This window comes from Camellia sinensis, chromosome 2, assembly GCF_055761805.1.
Source record: "Camellia sinensis isolate YWXY chromosome 2, ASM5576180v1, whole genome shotgun sequence".
In the NCBI taxonomy this organism is placed as follows: domain Eukaryota; kingdom Viridiplantae; phylum Streptophyta; class Magnoliopsida; order Ericales; family Theaceae; genus Camellia; species Camellia sinensis.
Genome location: NC_138962.1, coordinates 9,724,390 through 9,746,684, shown reverse-complemented (window position 1 = coordinate 9,746,684; position 22,295 = coordinate 9,724,390). Strand labels below are relative to the sequence as shown.

At 26.3% G+C, this 22,295-nt stretch overlaps 1 long non-coding RNA gene across 1 annotated transcript; it reads right to left on the bottom strand.

Annotated features, from left to right (window-relative positions):
* Positions 1–17,894: 17,894 nt before the first annotated feature.
* On the bottom strand, positions 17,895–21,644 carry LOC145819832 (uncharacterized). The gene is made up of 4 exons (XR_014360606.1): positions 21,541–21,644; positions 21,284–21,439; positions 19,838–19,920; positions 17,895–18,953 (listed from the first exon to the last, which is right to left on the bottom strand). It is a non-coding gene; the product is annotated as an uncharacterized LOC145819832 (long non-coding RNA).
* Between the last annotated feature and the right edge of the window lie 651 nt (positions 21,645–22,295).

Here is a 22,295-nt window from a genome sequence, read left to right as displayed (position 1 = left end):
ATAGATCGTTAAGGTATAGTGATTTCTTGAATGAACTTCCATTTTTAATTTTCTACAACTTCCATTTTTATTTTTATTCCACTTTTATTTTTATTCAATTTACTTTTCTATTCAACTTCCTTTTTCTATTTAATTTCCAAACAGATCGTTAAGGTATAGCGGTTTCTTGAATGAACTTACATTTTTAATTTTCTGCAACTTCCATTTTTATTTTTATTCGACTTCCATTTTTATTCAAGTCATTTTTGTACTCAATTTCCTTTTTTATTTAATTTCCAAATAGATCGTTCAGGTATAGTGGTTTCTTTAATGAACTTTCAATTTTAATTTTCTGCCACTTCCATTTGTATTTCTATTCAACTTCTTTATTTATTCAAGTTTCTTTTCTATTCAACTTCCTATTTTATTTTTATTTAACTTCCTCTTTTATTCAAGTTCTTTTTCGACTCAACTTCCTTTTTTATTTAATTTCCAAATAGATCGTTAAGGTATAGTGGTTTCTGGATTGAACTTTCATTTTTAATTTTCTGCAACCTCCATTTTATTTTTATTCAACTTTTATTTTTATTCAATTTACTTTTCTATTCAACTTCCTTTTTTTATTTAATTTCGAAACAGATCGTTAAAGTATAGCGGTTTCTTGAATGAACTTACATTTTTAATTTTCTGCAACTTCCATTTTTATTTTTATTCGACTTCCATTTTTATTCAATTTAATTTTCTATTAAACTTCGTTTTTTATTTAATTTCCAAATAGATCGATAAGGTATAGTGGTTTCTGGATTGAACTTTCATTTTAATTTTATGCAACATGCATTTTTATATTTATTCGACTTCCATTTTTAATCAATTTACTTTTCTATTAAACTTCATTTTTTATTTAATTTCCAAATAGATCGTTAAGGTATAGTGGTTTCTTGAATGAACTTCCATTTTTAATTTTCTGCAACTTCCATTTTTATTCCATTTACTTTTCTATTCAACTTCCTTTTTTATTTATTTTCCAAATAGATCGTCCAGGTATAATGGTTTCTGGATCGAACTTCCATTTTTAATTTTATGCAACTTTCACTTTTGTTTTTAATCAACTTCCATTTTTATTCAATTTACTTTTCTATTAAACTTCATTTTCTATTTAATTTCCAAATAGATCGTTAACGTATTGTGGTTTCTTGAATGAACTTCCATTTTTAATTTTCTGCAACATCCATTTTTATTTTTATTCGACTTCCATTTTTATTCAATTTACTTTTCTATTAAACTTCCTTTTTTATTTAATTTCCAAATAGATCGTTAAGGTATATTGGTTTCTTGAATGAACTTCCATTTTTAATTTTATGCAACTTTCATTTTCATTTTTATTTAACTTCTATTTTTATTCAATTTACTTTTCTATTAAACTTCATTTTTTATTTAATTTCCAAATAGATCGTTAAGGTATCGTGGTTTCTGGAATGAACTTCCATTTTTAATTTTATGCAACTTTCGTTTTTATTTTTATTCAACTTCCATTTTTATTTAATTTACTTTTCTATTAAACTTCCTTTTTTATTTAATTTCCTAATAGATCCTTAAGGTATCGTGGTTTCTGGAATGAACTTCCATTTTTAATTTTCTGCAACTTCCATTTTTCTTTCTATTCAACTTCCTTTTTCATTCAAGTTATTTTTTTATTCCACTTCCTTTTTTATTTAATTTCCAAATAAATCTTTAAGGTGTAGTGGTTTCTTGAATGAACTTCCATTTTTATTTTTATTTAACTTCCTCTTTTATTCAAGTTCTTTTTCTACTCAACTTCCTTTTTTATTTAATTTCCAAATAGATCGTTAAGGTATAGTGGTTTCTGGATTGAACTTCCATTTTTAATTTTCTGCAACCTCCATTTTTATTTTTATTCAACTTTTATTTTTATTCAATTTAGTTTTCTATTCAACTTCCTTTTTTTATTTAATTTCGAAACAGATCGTTAAAGTATAGCGGTTTCTTGAGTGAACTTACATTTTTAATTTTCTGCAACTTCCATTTTTATTTTTTTTCGACTTCCATTTTTATTCAATTTACTTTTCTATTAAACTTCGTTTTTTATTTAATTTCCAAATAGATCGTTAAGGTATAGTGGTTTCTGGATTGAACTTTCATTTTAATTTTATGCAACATCCATTTTTATTTTTATTCGACTTCCATTTTTATTCAATTTAATTTTCTATTAAACTTCATTTCTTATTTAATTTCCAAATAGATCGTTAAGGTATAGTGGTTTCTTGAATGAACTTCCATTTTTAATTTTCTGCAACTTCCATTTTTATTCCATTTACTTTTCTATTCAACTTCCTTTTTTATTTATTTTCCAAATAGATCGTCCAGGTATAATGGTTTCTGGATCGAACTTCCATTTTTAATTTTATGCAACTTTCACTTTTATTTTTATTCAACTTCCATTTTTATTCAATTTTCTTTTCTATTAAACTTCATTTTTTATTTAATTTCCAAATAGATCGTTAACGTATTGTGGTTTCTTGAATGAACTTCCATTTTTAATTTTCTGCAACTTCCATTTTTATTTTTATTCGACTTCCATTTTTATTCAATTTACTTTTCTATTAAACTTCCTTTTTTATTTAATTTCCAAATAGATCGTTAAGGTATAGTGGTTTCTTGAATGAACTTCCATTTTTAATTTTATGCAACTTTCATTTTCATTTTTATTTAACTTCCATTTTTATTCAATTTACTTTTCTATTAAACTTAATTTTTTATTTAATTTCCAAATAGATCGTTAAGGTATCGTGGTTTCTGGAATGAACTTCCATTTTTAATTTTATGCAACTTTCGTTTTTATTTTTATTCAACTTCCATTTTTATTTAATTTACTTTTCTATTAAACTTCCTTTTTTATTTAATTTCCTAATAGATCGTTAAGGTATCGTGGTTTCTGGAATGAACTTCCATTTTTAATTTTCTGCAACTTCCATTTTTCTTTCTATTCAACTTCCTTTTTCATTCAAGTTATTTTTTTATTCCACTTCCTTTTTTAATTAATTTCCAAGTAAATCTTTAAGGTGAAGTGGTTTCTTGAATGAACTTCCATTTTTATTTTTATTTAACTTCCTCTTTTATTCAAGTTTTTTTTTCTACTCAACTTCCTTTTTTATTTAATTTCCAAATAGATCGTTAAGGTATAGTGGTTTCTGGATTGAACTTCCATTTTTAATTTTCTGCAACCTCCATTTTTATTTTTATTCAACTTTTATTTTTATTCAATTTACTTTTCTATTCAACTTCCTTTTTTTATTTAATTTCCAAACTGATCGTTAAAGTATAGCGGTTTCTTGAATGAACTTAAATTTTTAATTTTCAGCAACTTCCATTTTTATTTTTATTCGACTTCCATTTTTATTCAATTTACTTTTCTATTAAACTTCCTTTTTTATTTAATTTCCAAATAGATCGTTAAGGTATAGTGGTTTCTGGAATTAACTTTCATTTTTAAATTTCTGCAACATCCATTTTTATTTTTATTCGACTTCCATTTTTATTCAATTTACTTTTCTATTCAACTTCCTTTTTTATTTAATTTCCAAATAGATCGTTAAGGTATAGTGGTTTCTGGATTGAACTTCCATTTTTAATTTTATGCAACTTTCATTTTTATTTTTATTAAACTTCCATTTTTATTCAATTTACTTTTCTATTAAACTTCATTTTTTATTTAATTTCGAAATAGATCGTTACCGTATTGTGGTTTCGTGAATGAACTTCCATTTTTAATTTTCTGCAACTTCCATTTTTATTTTTATTCAACTTCCATTTTTATTCAATGTATTTTTCTATTCAACTTCCTTTTTTATTTAATTTCCAAATAGATCGTTGAGGTATAGTGGTTTCGGGATTGAACTTCCATTTTTAATTTTATGCAACTTTCGTTTTTATTTTTATTCAACTTCCATTTTTATTTAATTTACTTTTCTATTAAACTTCCATTTTTATTTAATTTCCAAATAGATTGTTCAGGTATCGTGGTTTCTGGAATGAACATCTATTTTTAATTTTCTGCAACTTCCACTTTTATTTCTATTCAATTTCCTTTTTTATTCATGTTATTTTTCTATTCCACTTCCTTTTTTATTTAATTTCCAATTAAATCGTTAAGGTGTAGTGGTTTCTTGAATGAACTTCCATTTTAATTTTCTGCAACTTCCATTTTTCTTTTTATTTAACTTCCTTTTTAATTCAAGTTTTTTATCTACTCAACTTCCTTTTTTATTTAATTTCCAAATAGATCGTTAAGGTATAGTGGTTTCTGGATTGAACCTCCATTTTTAAATTTCTGCAACCTCCGTTTTTATTTTTATTCAACTTTTATTTTTATTCAATTTACTTTTCTATTCACCTTCCTTTTTCTATTTATTTTCCAAACAGATCGTTAAGGTATTGCGGTTTCTTAAATGAACATACATTTTTAATTTTCTGTAACTTCCATTTTTATTTTTATTCGACTTCCATTTTTATTCAAATCATTTTTCTATTCAACTTGCTTTTATATTTAATTTCCAAATAGATCGTTCAGGTATAGTGGTTTCTTTAATGAACTTTCAATTTTAATTTTCTGCAACTTCCATTTGTATTTCTATTCAACTTCCTTATTTATTCAAGTTTCTTTTCAATTCAACTTCCTTTTTTATTTAATTTTCAAATAGATTCTTAAGGTATAGTGGTTTCTGGATTGAACTTCCATTTTAATTTTATACAACTTTCAGTTTTATTTTTATTCAACTTCTATTTTTATTCAATTTACTTTGCTATTAAAATTGCATTTTTATTTAATTTCCAAATAGATCGTTAAGATATAGTGGTTTCTTGAATGAACTTCCATTTTTAATTTTCTGCAACTTCCATTTTTATTTTTATTCGACTTCCATTTTTATTCAATTTACTTTTCTATTCAACTTCCTTTTTTATTTAATTTTCAAATAGATCGTTAAGGTATAGTGGTTTCTGGATTGAACATCCGTTTTTAATTCTATGCAACTTTCACTGTTATTTTTATTCAACTTCCATTTTTATTCAATTTACTTTTCTATTAAACTTCATTTTTTATTTAATTTCCAAATAGATCATTAACGTATTGTGGTTTCTTGAATGAACTTCCATTTTTAATTTTTTGCAACTTCCATTTTTATTTTTATTCAACTTCCATTTTTATTCAATGTATTTTTCTATTCAACTTCCTTTTTTATTTAATTTCCAAATAGATCGTTAAGGTATAGTGGTTTCGGGATTGAACTTCCATTTTTAATTTCATGCAACTTTCGTTTTTATTTTTATTCAACTTCCATTTTTATTTAATTTACTTTTCTATTAAATTCCTTTTTTATTTAATTTCCAAATAGATCGTTAATGTATAGTGGTTTCTTGAATGAACTTCCATTTTTAATTTTCTGCAACTTCCATTTTTATTTTTATTCAACTTCCATTTTTATTCAACGTATTTTCTATTCAACTTCCTTTTTTATTTAATTTCGAAATAGATCGTTAAGGTATAGTGGTTTCTTGAATGAACTTCCATTTTTAATTTTCTGCAACTTCCATTTTTATTTTTATTCGACTTCCATTTTTATTCAATTTACTTTTCTATTCAACTTCCTTTTTTATTTAATTTCCAAATAGATCGTTAAGGTATAATGGTTTATGGATTGAACTTCCATTTTTAATTTTATGCAACTTTCATTTTTATTTTTATTTAACTTCCATTTTTATTCAATTTACTTTTCTATTAAACTTCCTTTTTTATTTAATTTCCAAATAGGTCGTTAAGGTATAGTGGTTTATGGATTGAACTTCCATTTTTCATTTTATGCAACTTTCATTTTTATTTTTATTTAACTTCCATTTTTATTCAATTTACTTTTCTATTAAACTTCCTTTTTTATTTAATTTCCAAATAGATCGTTCAGGTATAGTGGTTTCTTGAATGAACTTCCATTTTTAATTTTCTGCAACTTCCATTTTTATTTTTATTCGACTTCCATTTCTACTCAAGTTATTTTTCTATTCAACTTCCTTTTTTTATTTAATTTTCAAATAGATCGTTAAGGTATTGTGACTTATTGAATGAACTTCCATTTTTAATTTTCTACAACTTCCATTTTTGTTTTTATATAACTTCCTTTTTCATTCTAGTGTCTTTTCTACTCAACTTCCTTTTTTATATAATTTCCAAATAGACCGTCAAGGTATAGTGGTTTTTGGATTGCACTTCCATTTCTAATTTTATGCAACTTTCACTTTAATTTTTATTTAACTTCCATTTTTATTCAATTTACTTTTCTATTAAACTTCCTTTTTTATCTAATTTCCAAATAGATCGTTAAGGTATAGTTGTTTCTAGATTGAACTTCCATTTTTATTTTTCTGCACCTTCCATTTTTATTTTTGTTCGACTTCCATTTTTATTCAATTTACTTTTCTATTCAACTTCCTTTTTTATTTAATTTCCAAATAGATCATTAAGGTATAGTGGTTTATGGATTGAACTTTCATTTTTAATTTTATGCAACTTCCATTTTTATTTTTATTTAACTTCCATTTTTATTCAATTTACTTTTCTATTAAACTTCCTTTTTTATTTAATTTCCAAATAGATAGTTAAGGTATAGTGGTTTCTGGATTGAACATCCATTTTTAATTTTCTGCACCTTCCATTTTTATTTTTATTTGACTTCCATTTTCATTCAATTTACTTTTCTATTCAACTTCCTTTTTTATTTAATTTCAAAACAGATCGTTAAGGTATAGTGGTTTTTGGATTGAACTTCCATTTTTAATTTTATGCAACTTTCATTTTTATTTTTATTCAACTTCCATTTTTATTCAATTTACTTTTCTATAAAACTTCCTTTTTTATTTAATTTTCCAAATAGATCGTTAAGGTATAGTGGTTTCTTGAATGATCTTCCAGTCTTAATTTTCTGCAACTTCCATTTTTATTTTTATTCGACTTCCATTTTTACTCAAGTTATTTTTCTATGCAACTTCCTTTTTTATTTAATTTCCAAATAGATCGTTAAGGTATAGTGACTTCTTAATTGAACTTCCATTTTTGATTTTCTGCACCTTCCATTTTTATTTTTATTCGACTTCCATTTTTATTTAATTTCCAAATAGATCGTTAAGGTATAGTGACTTCTTGAATGAACTTCCATTTTTAATTTTCTGCACCTTCCATTTTTATTTTTATTCGACTTCCATTTTTATTCATTTTACTTTTCTACTCAACTTCCTTTTTTTATTTAATTTCCAAATAGACCGTTAAGGTATAATGCTTTCTGGATTCAACTTCCATTTTTCATTTTATGCAACTTTTACTTTGGTTTTTATTCAACTTCCATTTTTATTCAATTTATTTTTCTATTAAACTTCATTTTTTATTTAATTTCTAAATAAATCATTAAGGTATAGTGGTATCTTGAATGAACTTCCATTTTTAATTTTCTGCAACTACCATTTTTATTTTTATTCAACTTTCATTTTTATTTTTATTCAACTTCCATTTTTATTTAATTTACTTTTCTATTAAACTTCTTTTTTTATTTAATTTCCAAATAGATCGTTAAGGTATAGTGGTTTCTTGAATGATCATCCATTTTTAATTTTCTGCAACTTCCATTTTTGTTTTTATTCGACTTCCATTTTTACTCAAGTTATTTTTCTATTCAACTTCCTTTTTTATTTAATTTCCCAATAATTCCTTAAGGTATAGTGACTTCTTGAATGAACTTCCACTTTTAATTTTCTGAAACTTCCATTTTTATTTTTATTTAACTTCCTTTTTTATTCAAGTTTTTTTTCTACTCAACTTCCTTTTTTATTTAATTTCCAAATAGATCGTTAAGATATAGTGGTTTCTGGATTGAACTTTCATTTTTAATTTTCTGCAACTTCCATTTTTATTTTTATTCAACTTTTATTTTTATTCAATTTACTTTTCTATTCAACTTCCTTTCTTTATTTATTTTCCAAACAGATCATTAAGGTATAGCGGTTTCTTGAATGAGCTTACATTTTTAATTTTCTGCAACTTTCATTTTTATTTATATTCGACTTCCATTTTTATTCAATTTACTTTTCTATTAAACTTCCTTTCTTATTTAATTTCCAAATAGGTCGTTAAGGTATAGTGGTTTCTTGAATGAACTTCCATTTTTAATTTTCTGCAACTTCCATTTTCATTTTTATTCGACTTCCTTTTTTATTTAATTTCCAAATAGATCGTTAAGGTATAGTGGTTTCTTGAATGAACTTCCATTTTTAATTTTATGCAACTTTCATTTTCATTTTTATTTAACTTCCATGTTTATTCAATTTTCTTTTCTATTCAACTTCCTTTTTTATTTAATTTTCAAATAGATCGTTAAGGTATAGTGGTTTCCGGATTGAACTTCCATTTTGAATTTTCTGCACCTTCCATTTTTATTTTTATTCGACTTCCATTTTTATACAATTTACTTTTCTATTGAACTTCTTTTTATATTTAATTTCCAAATAGATCATTAAGGTATAGTGGTTTATGGATTGAACTTCCATTTTTAATTTTATGCAAATTTCATTTTTATTTTTATCCAGCTTCCATTTTTATTCAATTTACTTTTCTATTAAACTTCCTTTTTTTTTTAATTTCCAAATAGATCGTTAAGGTATAGTGGTTTCTTGAATGATCTTCCATTTTTAATTTTCTGCAACTTCCATTTTTACTCAAGTTATTTTTCTATTTAACTTCCTTTTTTATTTAATTTCCTAATAGATCGTTAAGGTATAGTGACTTCTTGAATGAACTTCCATTTTTAATTTTCTGCACCTTCCATTTTTATTTTTATTCGACTTCCATTTTTATTCATTTTACTTTTCTACTCAACTTCCTTTTTTTATTTAATTTCCAAATAGACCGTTAAGGTATAATGCTTTCTGGATTCAACTTCCATTTTTCATTTTATGCAACTTTTACTTTGATTTTTATTCAACTTCCATTTTTATTCAATTTATTTTTCTATTAAACTTCATTTTTTATTTAATTTCTAAATAAATCATTAAGCTATAGTGGTATCTTGAATGAACTTCCATTTTTAATTTTCTGCAACTCCCATTTTTATTTTTATTCAACTTTCATTTTTATTTTTATTAAACTTCCATTTTTATTTAATTTACTTTTCTATTAAACTTCTTTTTTTATTTAATTTCCAAATAGATCGTTAAGGTATAGTGGTTTCTTGAATGATCATCCATTTTTAATTTTCTGCAACTTCCATTTTTATTTTTATTCGACTTCCATTTTTACTCAAGTTATTTTTCTATTCAACTTCCTTTTTTATTTAATTTCCCAATAAATCCTTAAGGTATAGTGACTTCTTGAATGAACTTCCACTTTTAATTTTCTGAAACGTCCATTTTTATTTTTATTTAACTTCCTTTTTTATTCAAGTTTTTTTTCTACTCAACTTCCTTTTTTATGTAATTTCCAAATAGATCGTTAAGGTATAGTGGTTTCTGGATTGAACTTCCATTTTTAATTTTCTGCAACTTCCATTTTTATTTTTATTCAACTTTTATTTTTATTCAACTAACTTTTCTATTCAACTTCCTTCCTTTATTTATTTTCCAAACAGATCATTAAGGTATAGCGGTTTCTTGAATGAACTTACATTTTTAATTTTCTGCAACTTTCATTTTTATTTATATTCGACTTCCATTTTTATTCAATTTACTTTTCTATTAAACTTCCTTTTTTATTTAATTTCCAAATAGATCGTTAAGGTATAGTGGTTTGTTGAATGAACTTCCATTTTTAATTTTCTGCAACTTCCATTTTCATTTTTATTCGACTTCCATTTTTATTCAATTTACTTTTCTATTCGACTTCCTTTTTTATTTAATTTCCAAATAGATCGTTAAGGTATAGTGGTTTCTTGAATGAACTTCCATTTTTAATTTTTTGCAACTTTCATTTTCATTTTTATTTAACTTCCATGTTTATTCAATTTTCTTTTCTATTCAACTTCCTTTTTTATTTAATTTTCAAATAGATCGTTAAGGTATAGTGGTTTCCGGATTGAACTTCCATTTTTAATTTTCTGCACCTTCCATTTTTATTTTTATTCGACTTCCATTTTTATACAATTTACTTTTCTATTGAACTTCTTTTTATATTTAATTTCCAAATAGATCATTAAGGTATAGTGGTTTATGGATTGAACTTCCATTTTTAATTTTATGCAAATTTCATTTTTATTTTTATCCAGCTTCCATTTTTATTCAATTTACTTTTCTATTAAACTTCCTTTTTTTTTTTAATTTCCAAATAGATCGTTAAGGTATAGTGGTTTCTTGAATGATCTTCCATTTTTAATTTTCTGCAACTTCCATTTTTATTTTTATTCGACTTCCATTTTTACTCAAGTTATTTTTCTATTTAACTTCCTTTTTTATTTAATTTCCTAATAGATCGTTAAGGTATAGTGACTTCTTGAATGAACTTCCATTTTTAATTTTCTACAACTTTCATTTTTATTTTTATTCAACTTTTATTTTTATTCAATTTACTTTTCTATTTAACTTCATTTTTTTATTTAATTTCCAAACAGATCGTTAAGGTATAGCGGTTTATTGAATGAACTTACATTTTTAATTTTCTGCAACTTCCATTTTTATTCAAGTCATTTTTCTATTCAACTTCCTTTTTTATTTAATTTCCAAATAGATCGTTCAGGTATAGTGGTTTCTTTAATGAACTTTCAATTTTAATTTTCTGCAACTTCCATTTGTATTTCTATTCAACTTCTTTATTTATTCAAGTTTCTTTGTATTCAACATCCTTTTTTATTTAATTTCCAAATAGATTGTTAAGGTATAGTGGTTTCTGGATTGAACTTCCATTTTAATTTTATACAACTTTCACTTTTATTTTTATTCAACTTCTATTTTTATTCAATTTACTTTTCTATTAAACTTCCTTTTTTATTTAATTTCCAAATAGATCGTTAAGGTATAGTGGTTTCTTGAATGAACTTCCATTTTTTAATTTCTGCAACATCCATTTTTATTTTTATTCGACTTCCATTTTTATTCAATTTACTTTTCTATTCAACTTCCTTTTTTATTTAATTTCCAAATAGATCGTTAAGGTATAGTGGTTTCTGGATTGAACTTCCATTTTCATTCAATTTACTTTTATAGTAAAATTCATTTTTTATTTAATTTCCAAATAGATCGTTAACGTATTGTGGTTTTTGAAGAACTTCCATTTTTAATTTTCTGCAACTTCCATTTTTATTTTTATTCAACTTCCATTTTTATTCAATGTATTTTTATATTCAACTTCCTTTTTTATTTAATTTCCAAATAGATCGTTAAGGTATAATGGTTTCTCCAATGAACTTCCAATTTTAATTTTCTGTAACTTACATTTTTATTTCTAGTCAACTTCTTTTTTTATTTAATTTCCAAATAGATCGTTAAGGTATCGTGGTTTCTGGAATGAACTTCCATTTTTAATTTTCTGCAACTTCCATTTTTATTTCTATTCAATTTCCTTTTTTATTCATGTTATTTTTCTATTCCATTTCCTTTTTTTATTTAATTTCCAAATAAATCCTTAAGGTGTTGTGGTTTCTTGAATGAACTTCCATTTTTAATTTTCTGTAACTTCCATTTTTATTTTTATTTAACTTCCTTTTTTATTCAAGTTTTTTTTCTATTCAACTTCCATTTTTATTTAATTTCCAAATAGATCGTTAAGGCATAGTGGTTTCGGGATTGAACTTCCATTTTTAATTTTCTGCAACTTCCATTTTTATTTTTATTCAATTTACTTTTCTATTCAACTTCCTTTTTTTATTTAGTTTCCAAACAGATCGTTAAGGTATTGCGGTTTCTTAAATGAACTTACATTTTTAATTTTCTGCAACTTCTATTTTTATTTTTATTCGACTTCCATTTTTATTCAAGTCATTTTTCTATTCAACTTCCTTTTATATTTAATTTCCAAATAGATTGTTCAGGTATAGTGGTTTCTTTAATGAACTTTCAATTTTAATTTTCTGCAACTTCCATTTGTATTTCAATTCAACTTCTTTATTTATTCAAGTTTCTTTTCTATTCAACTTCCTTTTTTATTTAATTTCCTAATAGATTGTTAAGGTATAGTGGTTTCTGGATTGAACTTCGATTTTTATTTTTCAGCAACTTTCACTTTTATTTTTATTCAACTTCCCTTTTTATTCAATTTACTTTTCTATTAAACTTCATTTTTTTATTTAATTTCCAAATAGATCGTTAAGGTATAGTGGTTTCTTGAATGAACTTCCATTTTTAATTTTCTGCAACTTCCATTTTTATTTTTATTCGACTTCCATTTTTATTCGATTTACTTTTCTATTCAACTTCCTTTTTTATTTAATTTCCAAATAGATCGTTAAGGTATAGTGGTTTATGGATTGAACTTCCATTTTTAATTTTCTGCAACTTTCGTTTTTATTTTTATTTAACTTCCATTTTTATTCAATTTACTTTTCTATTAAACTTCCTTTTTTATTTAATTTCCAAATAGGTCGTTAAGGTACAGTGGTTTATGGATTGAACTTCCATTTTTCATTTTATACAACTTTCATTTTTATTTTTATTTAACTTCCATTTTTATTCAATTTACTTTTCTATTAAACTTCCTTTTTTATTTAATTTCCTAATAGATCGTTAAGGTATGGTAGTTTCTGGATTGAACTTCCATTTTTAATTTTCTGCACCTTCCATTTTTATTTTTATTCGACTTCCATTTTTATTCAATTTACTTTTCTATTCAACTTCCTTTTTTATTTAATTTCCAAATAGATCGTTAAGGTATAGTGGTTTATAGATTGAACTTCCATTTTTAATTTTATGCAACATTCATTTTTATTTTTATTCAACTTCCATTATTATTCAATTTACTTTTCTATTAAACTTCCTTTTTTATTTAATTTTCCAAATAGATCGTTAAGGTATAGTGGTTTCTTGAATGATCTTCCAGTTTTAATTTTCTGCAACTTCCATTTTTATTTTTATTCGTCTTTCATTTTTACTCAAGTTATTTTTCTATGCAACTTCCTTTTTTTATTTAATTTCCAAATAGATCGTTAAGGTATAGTGACTTCTTGAACGAACTTCCATTTTTAATTTTTTGCAACTTCCATTTTTGTTTTTATTTAACTTCCTTTTTCATTCTACTTTCTTTTCTACTCAACTTCCACTTTTATATAATTTCCAAATAGACCGTTAAGGTATAGTGGTTTTTGGATTGCACTTCTATTTTTAATTTTATGCAACTTTCACTTTTATTTTTGTTTAACTTCCATTATTATTCAATTTACTTATCTATTAAACTTCATTTTTTACTTAATTTCCAAACATATCGTTAAGGTATAGTGGTTTCTGCATTGAACTTCCATTTTTAATTTTCTGCACCTTCCATTTTTATTTTTATTCGATTTCCATTTTTATTCAATTTACTTTTCTATTCAACTTCTTTTTTATTTAATTTTCAAATAGATCATTAAGGTATAGTGGTTTATGGAATGAACTTCCATTTTTAATTTTATGCAACTTTCATTTTTATTTTTATTTAACTTCCATTTTTATTCAATTTACTTTTCTATTAAACTTCCTTTTTTATTTAATTTCCTAATAGATCGTTAAGGTATGGTAGTTTCTGGATTGAACTTCCATTTTTAATTTTCTGCACCTTCCATTTTTATTTTTATTCGACTTCCATTTTTATTCAATTTACTTTTCTATTCAACTTCCTTTTTTATTTAATTTCCAAATAGATCGTTAAGGTATAGTGGTTTATAGATTGAACTTCCATTTTTAATTTTATGCAACATTCATTTTTATTTTTATTCAACTTCCATTATTATTCAATTTACTTTTCTATTAAACTTCCTTTTTTATTTAATTTTCCAAATAGATCGTTAAGGTATAGTGGTTTCTTGAATGATCTTCCAGTTTTAATTTTCTGCAACTTCCATTTTTATTTTTATTCGTCTTTCATTTTTACTCAAGTTATTTTTCTATGCAACTTCCTTTTTTATTTAATTTCCATATAGATCGTTAAGGTATAGTGACTTCTTGAATGAACTTCCATTTTTAATTTTCTGCACCTTCCATTTTTATTTTTATTCGACTTCCATTTTTATTCAATTTACTTTTCTACTCAACTTCCTTTTTTATTTAATTTCCAAATAGACCGTTAAGGTATAGTCCTTTCTGGATTGAACTTCCATTTCTCATTTTATGCAACTTTCACTTTTATTTTTATTCCACTTCGATTTTTATTCAATTTACGTTTCTATTAAACTTCATTTTTTATTTAATTTCTAAATAGATCATTAAGGTATAGTGGTATCTTGAATGAACTTCCATTTTTAATTTTCTGCAACTCCCATTTTTATTTTTATTCGACTTTCATTTTTATTTTTATTCAACTTCCATTTTTATTTAATTTACTTTTCTATTAAACTTCCTTTTTTATTTAAATTCCAAATAGATCGTTAAGGTATAGTGGTTTCTTGAATGAACTTCCACTTTTAATTTTCTGCAACTTCCATTTTTATTTCTATTCAACTTCCATTTTTATTCATTTTATTTTTCTATTCAACTTCCTTTTTTATTTTATTTCCAAATAAATCGTTAAGGTACAGTGGTTTCTTGAATGAACTTTCATTTTTAATTTTCTGCAACTTCCATTTTTATTTTTATTCAACTTTTTTTTTTATTCAAGTTTCTTTTCTATTCAACTTCCTTTTTTATTTAATTTCCAAATAGGTAGTTAAGGTATAGTGGTTTCTGGACTGAGCTTCCATTTTTAATTTAATGCAACTTTCACTTTTATTTTTTTTCAACTTCCATTTTTATTCAATTTACTTTTCTATTAAACTTCATTTTTTATTTAATTTCCAAATAGATCGTCAAGGTATAGTGGTTTCTTGAATGAACTTTCAATTTTATTTTTCTGCAACTTCCATTTTTATTTCTATTCAACTTCTTTTTTTATTCAAGTTTCTTTTCTATTCAACTTCCTTTTTTATTTAATTTCCAAATAGATCGTTAAGGTATAGTGGTTTCTGGACTGAACTTCCATTTTTAATTTAATGCAACTTTCACTTTTATTTTTTTTCAACTTCCATTTTTATTCAATTTACTTTTTTATTAAACTTCCTTTTTTATTTAATTTCCAAATAGATCGTTAAGGTATAGTGATTTCTGGATTGAACTTCCATTTTTAATTTTCTGCACCTTCCATTTTTATTTTTATTCGACTTCCATTTTTATTCAATTTACATTTATATTCAACTTCCTTTTTTATTTTATTTCCAAATAGATCGTTAAGGTATAGTGGTTTATGGATTGAACATCCATTTTTAATTTTATGCAACTTTCATTTTTATTTTTATTCAACTTCCATTTTTATTCAATTTACTTTTCTATTAAACTTCCTTTTTTATTTAATTTCCAAATAGATCGTTAAGGTATAGTGTCTTCTTGAATGATCTTCCATTTTTAATTTTCTGCAACTTCCATTTTTATTTTTCTTCGACTTCCATTTTTACTCAAGTTATTTTTTCTATTCAACTTCCTTTTTTTATTTAATTTCCAAATAGATCGTTAAGGTATAGTGACTTCTTGAACGAACTTCCATTTTTAATTTTTTGCCACTTCCATTTTTGTTTTTATTTAACTTCCTTTTTCATTCTAGTTTCTTTTCTACTCAACTTCCATTTTTATATAATTTCCAAATAGACCGTTAAGGTATAGTGGTTTTTGGATTGCACTTCCATTTTTAATTTTATGCAACTTTCACTTTTATTTTTATTTAACTTCCATTGTTATTCAATTTACTTATCTATTAAACTTCCTTTTTTACTTAATTTCCAAACATATCGTTAAGGTATAGTGGTTTCTGCATTGAACTTTCATTTTTAATTTTCTGCACCTTCCATTTTTATTTTTATTCGACTTCCATTTTTATTCAATTTACTTTTCTATTCAACTTCTTTCACTACAACAAATTTGGGATTTAAAGACGAAACAAATTTGTCCCAAAATGTATATATTTCGTCACCCAAAGTAATTACGACGAACATTTTTCGTCACCCGTTTTGTCGGCAAAGGGTCGTCGCTAAAGGGTCTTAGAGACGAAAAAAAAAATTCGTCATTGAAAATGATAAATTTATGACGAATTTTTTTGTCTCCAATACACTTTGTTGGGAACATACTTGTAAGTAATTAGCGACAAAATATTTTGTCATTAAAGGAGAAATTAGAGACAAAAGTATTTCGTCATAAATATAAGAAATAGAGACGAAATAATTTTGTCACGTTTAATATAAATGAAGACGAAATTTTTTTGTCAAAGAAGCTACCAATAGAGACAAAAACAAATTCATCATTAAAAATGAAAATTTTGTGACGAATTTTTTTGTCTCCAATACACTTTGTTGGGAACATACTTGTAAGTAATTAGCGACAAAATATTTTGTCATTAAAGGAATAAATTAGAGACAAAAGTATTTTGTCATAAATGTAAGAAATAGAGATGAAATAATTTTGTCACGTTTAATATAAACGAAGACAAAAAAAAAAATTGTCAAAGAAGCTACCAATAGAGACAAAAACAAATTCATCATTAAAAATGATAAATTTGTGACGAATTTTTTTGTCTCCAATACATTCTGTTGGGAACATACTTGGAAGTAATTAGCGACAAAATATTTTGTCATTTAAAGAGAAATTAGAGACAAAAGTATTTTGTCATAAAAATAAGAAATGGAGACAAAATAATTTTGTCACGTTTAATATAAACGAAGACGAAATTTTTTTGTCAAAGAAGCTACCAATAGAGACAAAAATAAATTCGTCATTAAAAATAATGAAATAATGTCAAAAAAAATTCGTCACACATTGAGGGTAATAGTGACAAAATGTGACAATATTTTTTGTCACGACAAATTCATTTAGCGACGAAATAAAGAATTCATGACAAAATTAATCATCCACCTAAGCTAAATAAGAGACAAAAAAAAAACCTTCTTTAGGGATGAAAAATTTTGTCAATAATTCCATAATATTTTTTTCCACATTATATACCTATTTTATCAAAATCTAAATTTTAGTTCAACAAATATGACCCTGTTCATGTTGAAACCTGTTGAATATAACAATTCCATCACAACTTAACCTAACCTGTTATCAACACATTTACGAATTAACAAAATGAAGATATCCATTCATCATTACAAATAATTTCATCCTAATACAATAAAATAATGAAATATCCACAAAATATCCAAAAGTTATAACTTGTTCAATTCCACCAAAAATCCAACAATAACTAGTGCAACTCCAAAAAGTATGTGTATCCTTATCAAACAAAAATGAACATTCAAGCAAATTACATCATTGTTGCACGTCAAAAATGCCACTCTAATCCAATCTGCAAAAAAATAAATTAAAAGTTTTAGTAATTAATCAATTATACAAAAGATTAAAAACATTAGTAACTCATCAATTTACAATTAGATCAATTATACAATTTATCCCTGTAACAGACTTTTTTTGAGATTATGAGAACAAAAAATTAATTTTAAGGCTAATTCACAAATGGTGCATCCCATTAATGTGTCGTAAGTTCATACAACTTATATTGGTCCCTCCCAAGGTGCATCCCATTAATGTGTAATAGCTTACCGCTCAGGTGCTAAACTTGAGTTATCATCACCACTGGAGAAAGAAAGAAGATCAATGAGTGTGGATGGGGGTTCCGTAGTCAAAATTATAAGCTACATCTTCACGCTATTTGCAAGGGGCAAAAAAGAAAAAAGAGAAAAGAGAAGCACTAGGTTAATATTGCAGAAACAGCAAAATCAAAGCCAATCAACAGTTAGGACTCTCACTGACAAATCTTCTCAATCTAATCCTAGTTGCATAAAGTCTAATAAAAGTTCAATTTCAATATCTGAAATGTTTCACTGCTTTGCCTTTGTATTACCAAGTTAGTAAAAAAAATTTATGAAACCATTTGAAGCATAAAACAACCATCGTAAGTGAGTGGTAAGTCTCCCAAACACACAACAACACAACTCTCGAATGAGCCATACCAGCAAGCACAACAAGTTAACAATCATCCAAGTAGACAAATTACTACAACTAAAAGAACAACAAGGTCTTTAACACTCAATCCCTGGGATGCAAAAATTGTTTTGAGGAGAGTGATGTTGCCAAAGTTCTATGATGAACTTGTGTTGTAATGTATGACAACATTATTGGAATATATATTCTAACTAACAATATTCTAACTAACAATATTCAGTTTTTTTCCACAATATTCACCCTTAATATTTTAAAATCACTAGAATAATACAAATCCATTAATAGCTACGCAATGTTTAAAACATTTCTCCATTACCGAAACCAAAATTTAACCAATGCAATTTCATGAAGCCCATCCCCAAAACCAAAAAAAACAACTTGGCGAGTTTACATTGTGTGGGGGAGGAGGGTGAAAGAGAAGGGCAGGGGGTCATCATCTATCTTACAAAGCATTGGACTTGGCCTTACTGCAATTTTGTTAGCCCATAATTACTTGTCAATTTAGCATGTAGACTTTTTCAATATGATTAGTGTGCCTTTTGCTCTGTCATCTTCACTTGTTGATAACAGCCTTAGTTGTTAAAAGAAGTGTAGACTTCTATCTTTGACCTCATTACGAGATGACAAACCTCCACTAATGATAGAATTAAAATAGTTATAGCATAATAAAAAATTAAATTGAGATAATTTTTTGGCTATGGAAGGAAAAATTGAACTTACCCAACTCTCTTGGAATGACTTGAATTGCGGTCCATTATAAGGCGTACATCTCAGACCTGGAACTATAATTCAACGGTATTAGAAATACTCAACACAAATAATTAGTTCACCATCAAACGTAATATACCATCACATATTACGTTATAGCCCCACAGTGAGTAGCCCAAGAAGCACGAAACTTAGGAAGTGGATACATCATACATGACAGTATTGACACGGTAGGAAGTGGATACATCATACATGATTTACATTAACACTCTGACTAGCCATACTTGAAAATGACATAAAGGGGTAAAAAAGTGCAAGTAACCATGATAGACTACAATGCTTAGTACATACTGCAGTGATGCATCAAGGCTAACTGAAAATTCATTTTCAAAGATAAATCCAAGTGACAGTATTGGAGAGCAAAGTAATGATTGTTGGGCCCCTTTCCTAAGGTCTTAAATTTTCTGGACTACTGGTGTTTGTCTAATAAGGTGTCAAACCACAGGTTAATAAAGGTCTTAGGTTCAAGTTCTATATATGCATTTGTTTCCTTGTTGGCATTTTGCTTCTCCACATGTTAGGATGTTTTCATCTCCACATGCAAGACGGGATTGCACATGACAAGGGTGTCGGAGAGCTCAATATGCATTGTTGGGCCTCTTTCCACACAACTTGACCTTTTGGGATTAGTGGCGATCTAACAGAAGTAACATATAAGGTTGAATTCGTCAATAAGCTAGGTGTTATATGAGCAGTCCCTCGAAAAGTTAGATATCATAATAAGTTGATAGCATGCATTATGAGATACAAATAAAAAATAAAATCAAAACTATAAAATATAAAAATTATAAAATTATAATCCGTAAATCACTTAAATATACTAAACAATTCAAACATTCTGAATTCCATAATTTCATTCATATTTCTTATGCTAATGAAATAAAAGAAAAACATTTACCTTAATAATCACTTGATTTCAAGAATCAGGGCCTAAAATGAATAGATGAGAGTAGAATCCAATCTTTGTTGAACAAATCTAACCTAAAACAGAGTAGATAATTACACATACACCAGATTAGCAGAGCAGAACAGCATATATAGCAGATACACCAGAACAGAGAACATCAACAAACTGTTGAGCTAAAATTACCAAGAAATGGCATATAATTACCTTTAGAAGCATGGACTAGAATAACAATTAAAGATTTCTTCTTTTCCAATTCAAGAAGTGTGTTTAAGAAAAAAATACAAAAGAATCAAGTTCCAAGATTTCAATTGACGATGATGAGGGGAAAAAACTTTAAATTAAGAGAGAGAACCAAATTTACTTGTCCGGAAAAGCAGCAGAGTTGAAAGGGCACATATGACTAACCTCTTTCAAATTTCCATTGTTGGAGAGTAATTTCTTGTTACTACTGTACATGACAGTTGGCTTATCTAATGCAGCAAATACATGTGTTGTATTCTTTGATGAGAAAATGCAGAGTGTTATAGGCTGGGTCCCAAGGGACAAGATAAAGGACAAAACCTGTGTTTCTAGCTCAGTCAAATGGGCTTGTTTTCTTCTTCTAGAGTGTCTAGCTAATTCTCTATTAGAAAGCATTCTGAAAAACACACAACAACGAGTATTCTAGGAAGAGAAGCAAAGAGAATGTACACATGCATAAATACTCAGCTAAAAGGTGATAAAAAAGAAACTAGTATGCTGATCAACTTGTGCAGAATTACACTATTTAATAAACTCTCCGTCTCCAAGCAAAATAAATAAATAAATAAACTCTGTTGGAACAATCTAACTACCAATTTTTGTCTTTGTGTGCTTTCATCAGTCCAGTGATTTCAAGAGTAATGTAATGTAGCTCAAGGTTTTAAAAGGGGCAAGGCAAGTTCAAGATTTGTCGAAACATGAAACTTTCTTAGGTCTCATCAATCCAGTATATACAATCCTAATTGAGGTGCCTAATTGATGTATAATATTCAAATATACGACATATAATAAATATATAAAAACAAGTAATCTATGTCACTTTTAACGTCCACAATTTACAAGAATAGCTAATATATAAAATTCAATAGTATGAATCATGAAACTATTGAAACTATAATTGCAAAAAAAAAAAAAATACATATCTATACTATTATATAAAGCGCACAACTCTTTGAAACTTTGTCACGAGTTTTTCTATGCCTAGAATACCCTGTCAAATCTCATTGCTTCAAGCTTGGTAACTGCCATAAGCTTGGTAACTGCCATGATTGATCTAATGGCTTCACACACACACGTGGCATGGGCAGTCACTGCCTGTTACGGCTGAATTTCACAAGTGTAACATGTCCAACTTCCGAAAAATTAGAAGCTTGGATCGTCTAATTTTTTATGATGTTAGAAGAAGAAAAGACTTACATTTGATAGTAAAGAAGAAAAGACTCCCTTTCCAAACAAGAATTTCCTCCTTTCAATCTCAAGATTTGCCAAGTATGGACATCTTGCAGAGTCAGTACTGGCTTCTGCGAATAACTTTTGTACAAAAGCTGGCGCAATTAATATATGAGAATCAAACTGCACACATCCAAGTCACACAAATCAAATTCAGCATAAACTTTTGTGGAAAGAACTGTACCAAACAATAATTTATGTAATGCAAGGATTAAAATGTGCACCACTTCATCTGACAAGTGCGCAAGCTTGCAGTCCACAGATTTTGATGGATGAATTGGATCACTATCAGCACCATTACACCAGCTACTGTCATCCTCGAGCAAACAACCTAAGTAATCCAGGAAACACTCCTAATCATCAGGGCTGCCAGATAAATAAACAAAATTAATGGTTTGGAATACATGTGTAGATGTAGCATCAACTACATCAGAAAGAGGGTAGAGATGATGCAACCACAAGTCCAGAAAAAACCAATGCAAGAAACCCAAGTTATTGGGTAAAGAATATGCAAAGAATATTGTATGGATGCAACTCACTCTACTCTTCAAGGAAGGATCCCAAAAAAAATTCAGATCATTCTAGAAGAATGTAGGCACAAGATATAACGAATGTGAGGATAGGATATTATTTAGAACTTAAGTTAGGCCTCATTTGGGAATTGTTTTTTTAAGTGGCTTTTTAACTTTTTGAAAAAAGTTACTAAGATGTTCAATTTTTTTTTTTTAGTGGCTAAGTTGCCAAACAAAGCCTTACTAATCTGTCGAAGGAAGGATAAGGGGAGAACTCAGCTCATTACACCATTAAAGACCAAATTTTGGGACCGCATAAAGTGATTGGTCCATTCAAGCAAGAAATGATGCACCCATGAACAAAGTTAAAGGCACAAAAATGAAACAAACGGGGAGCAACCAAGGGAAACAGAAGCTAGCACATTATTAATTCAATAAGGGGAAGGAGAGATCAAGTTGCTAATTAT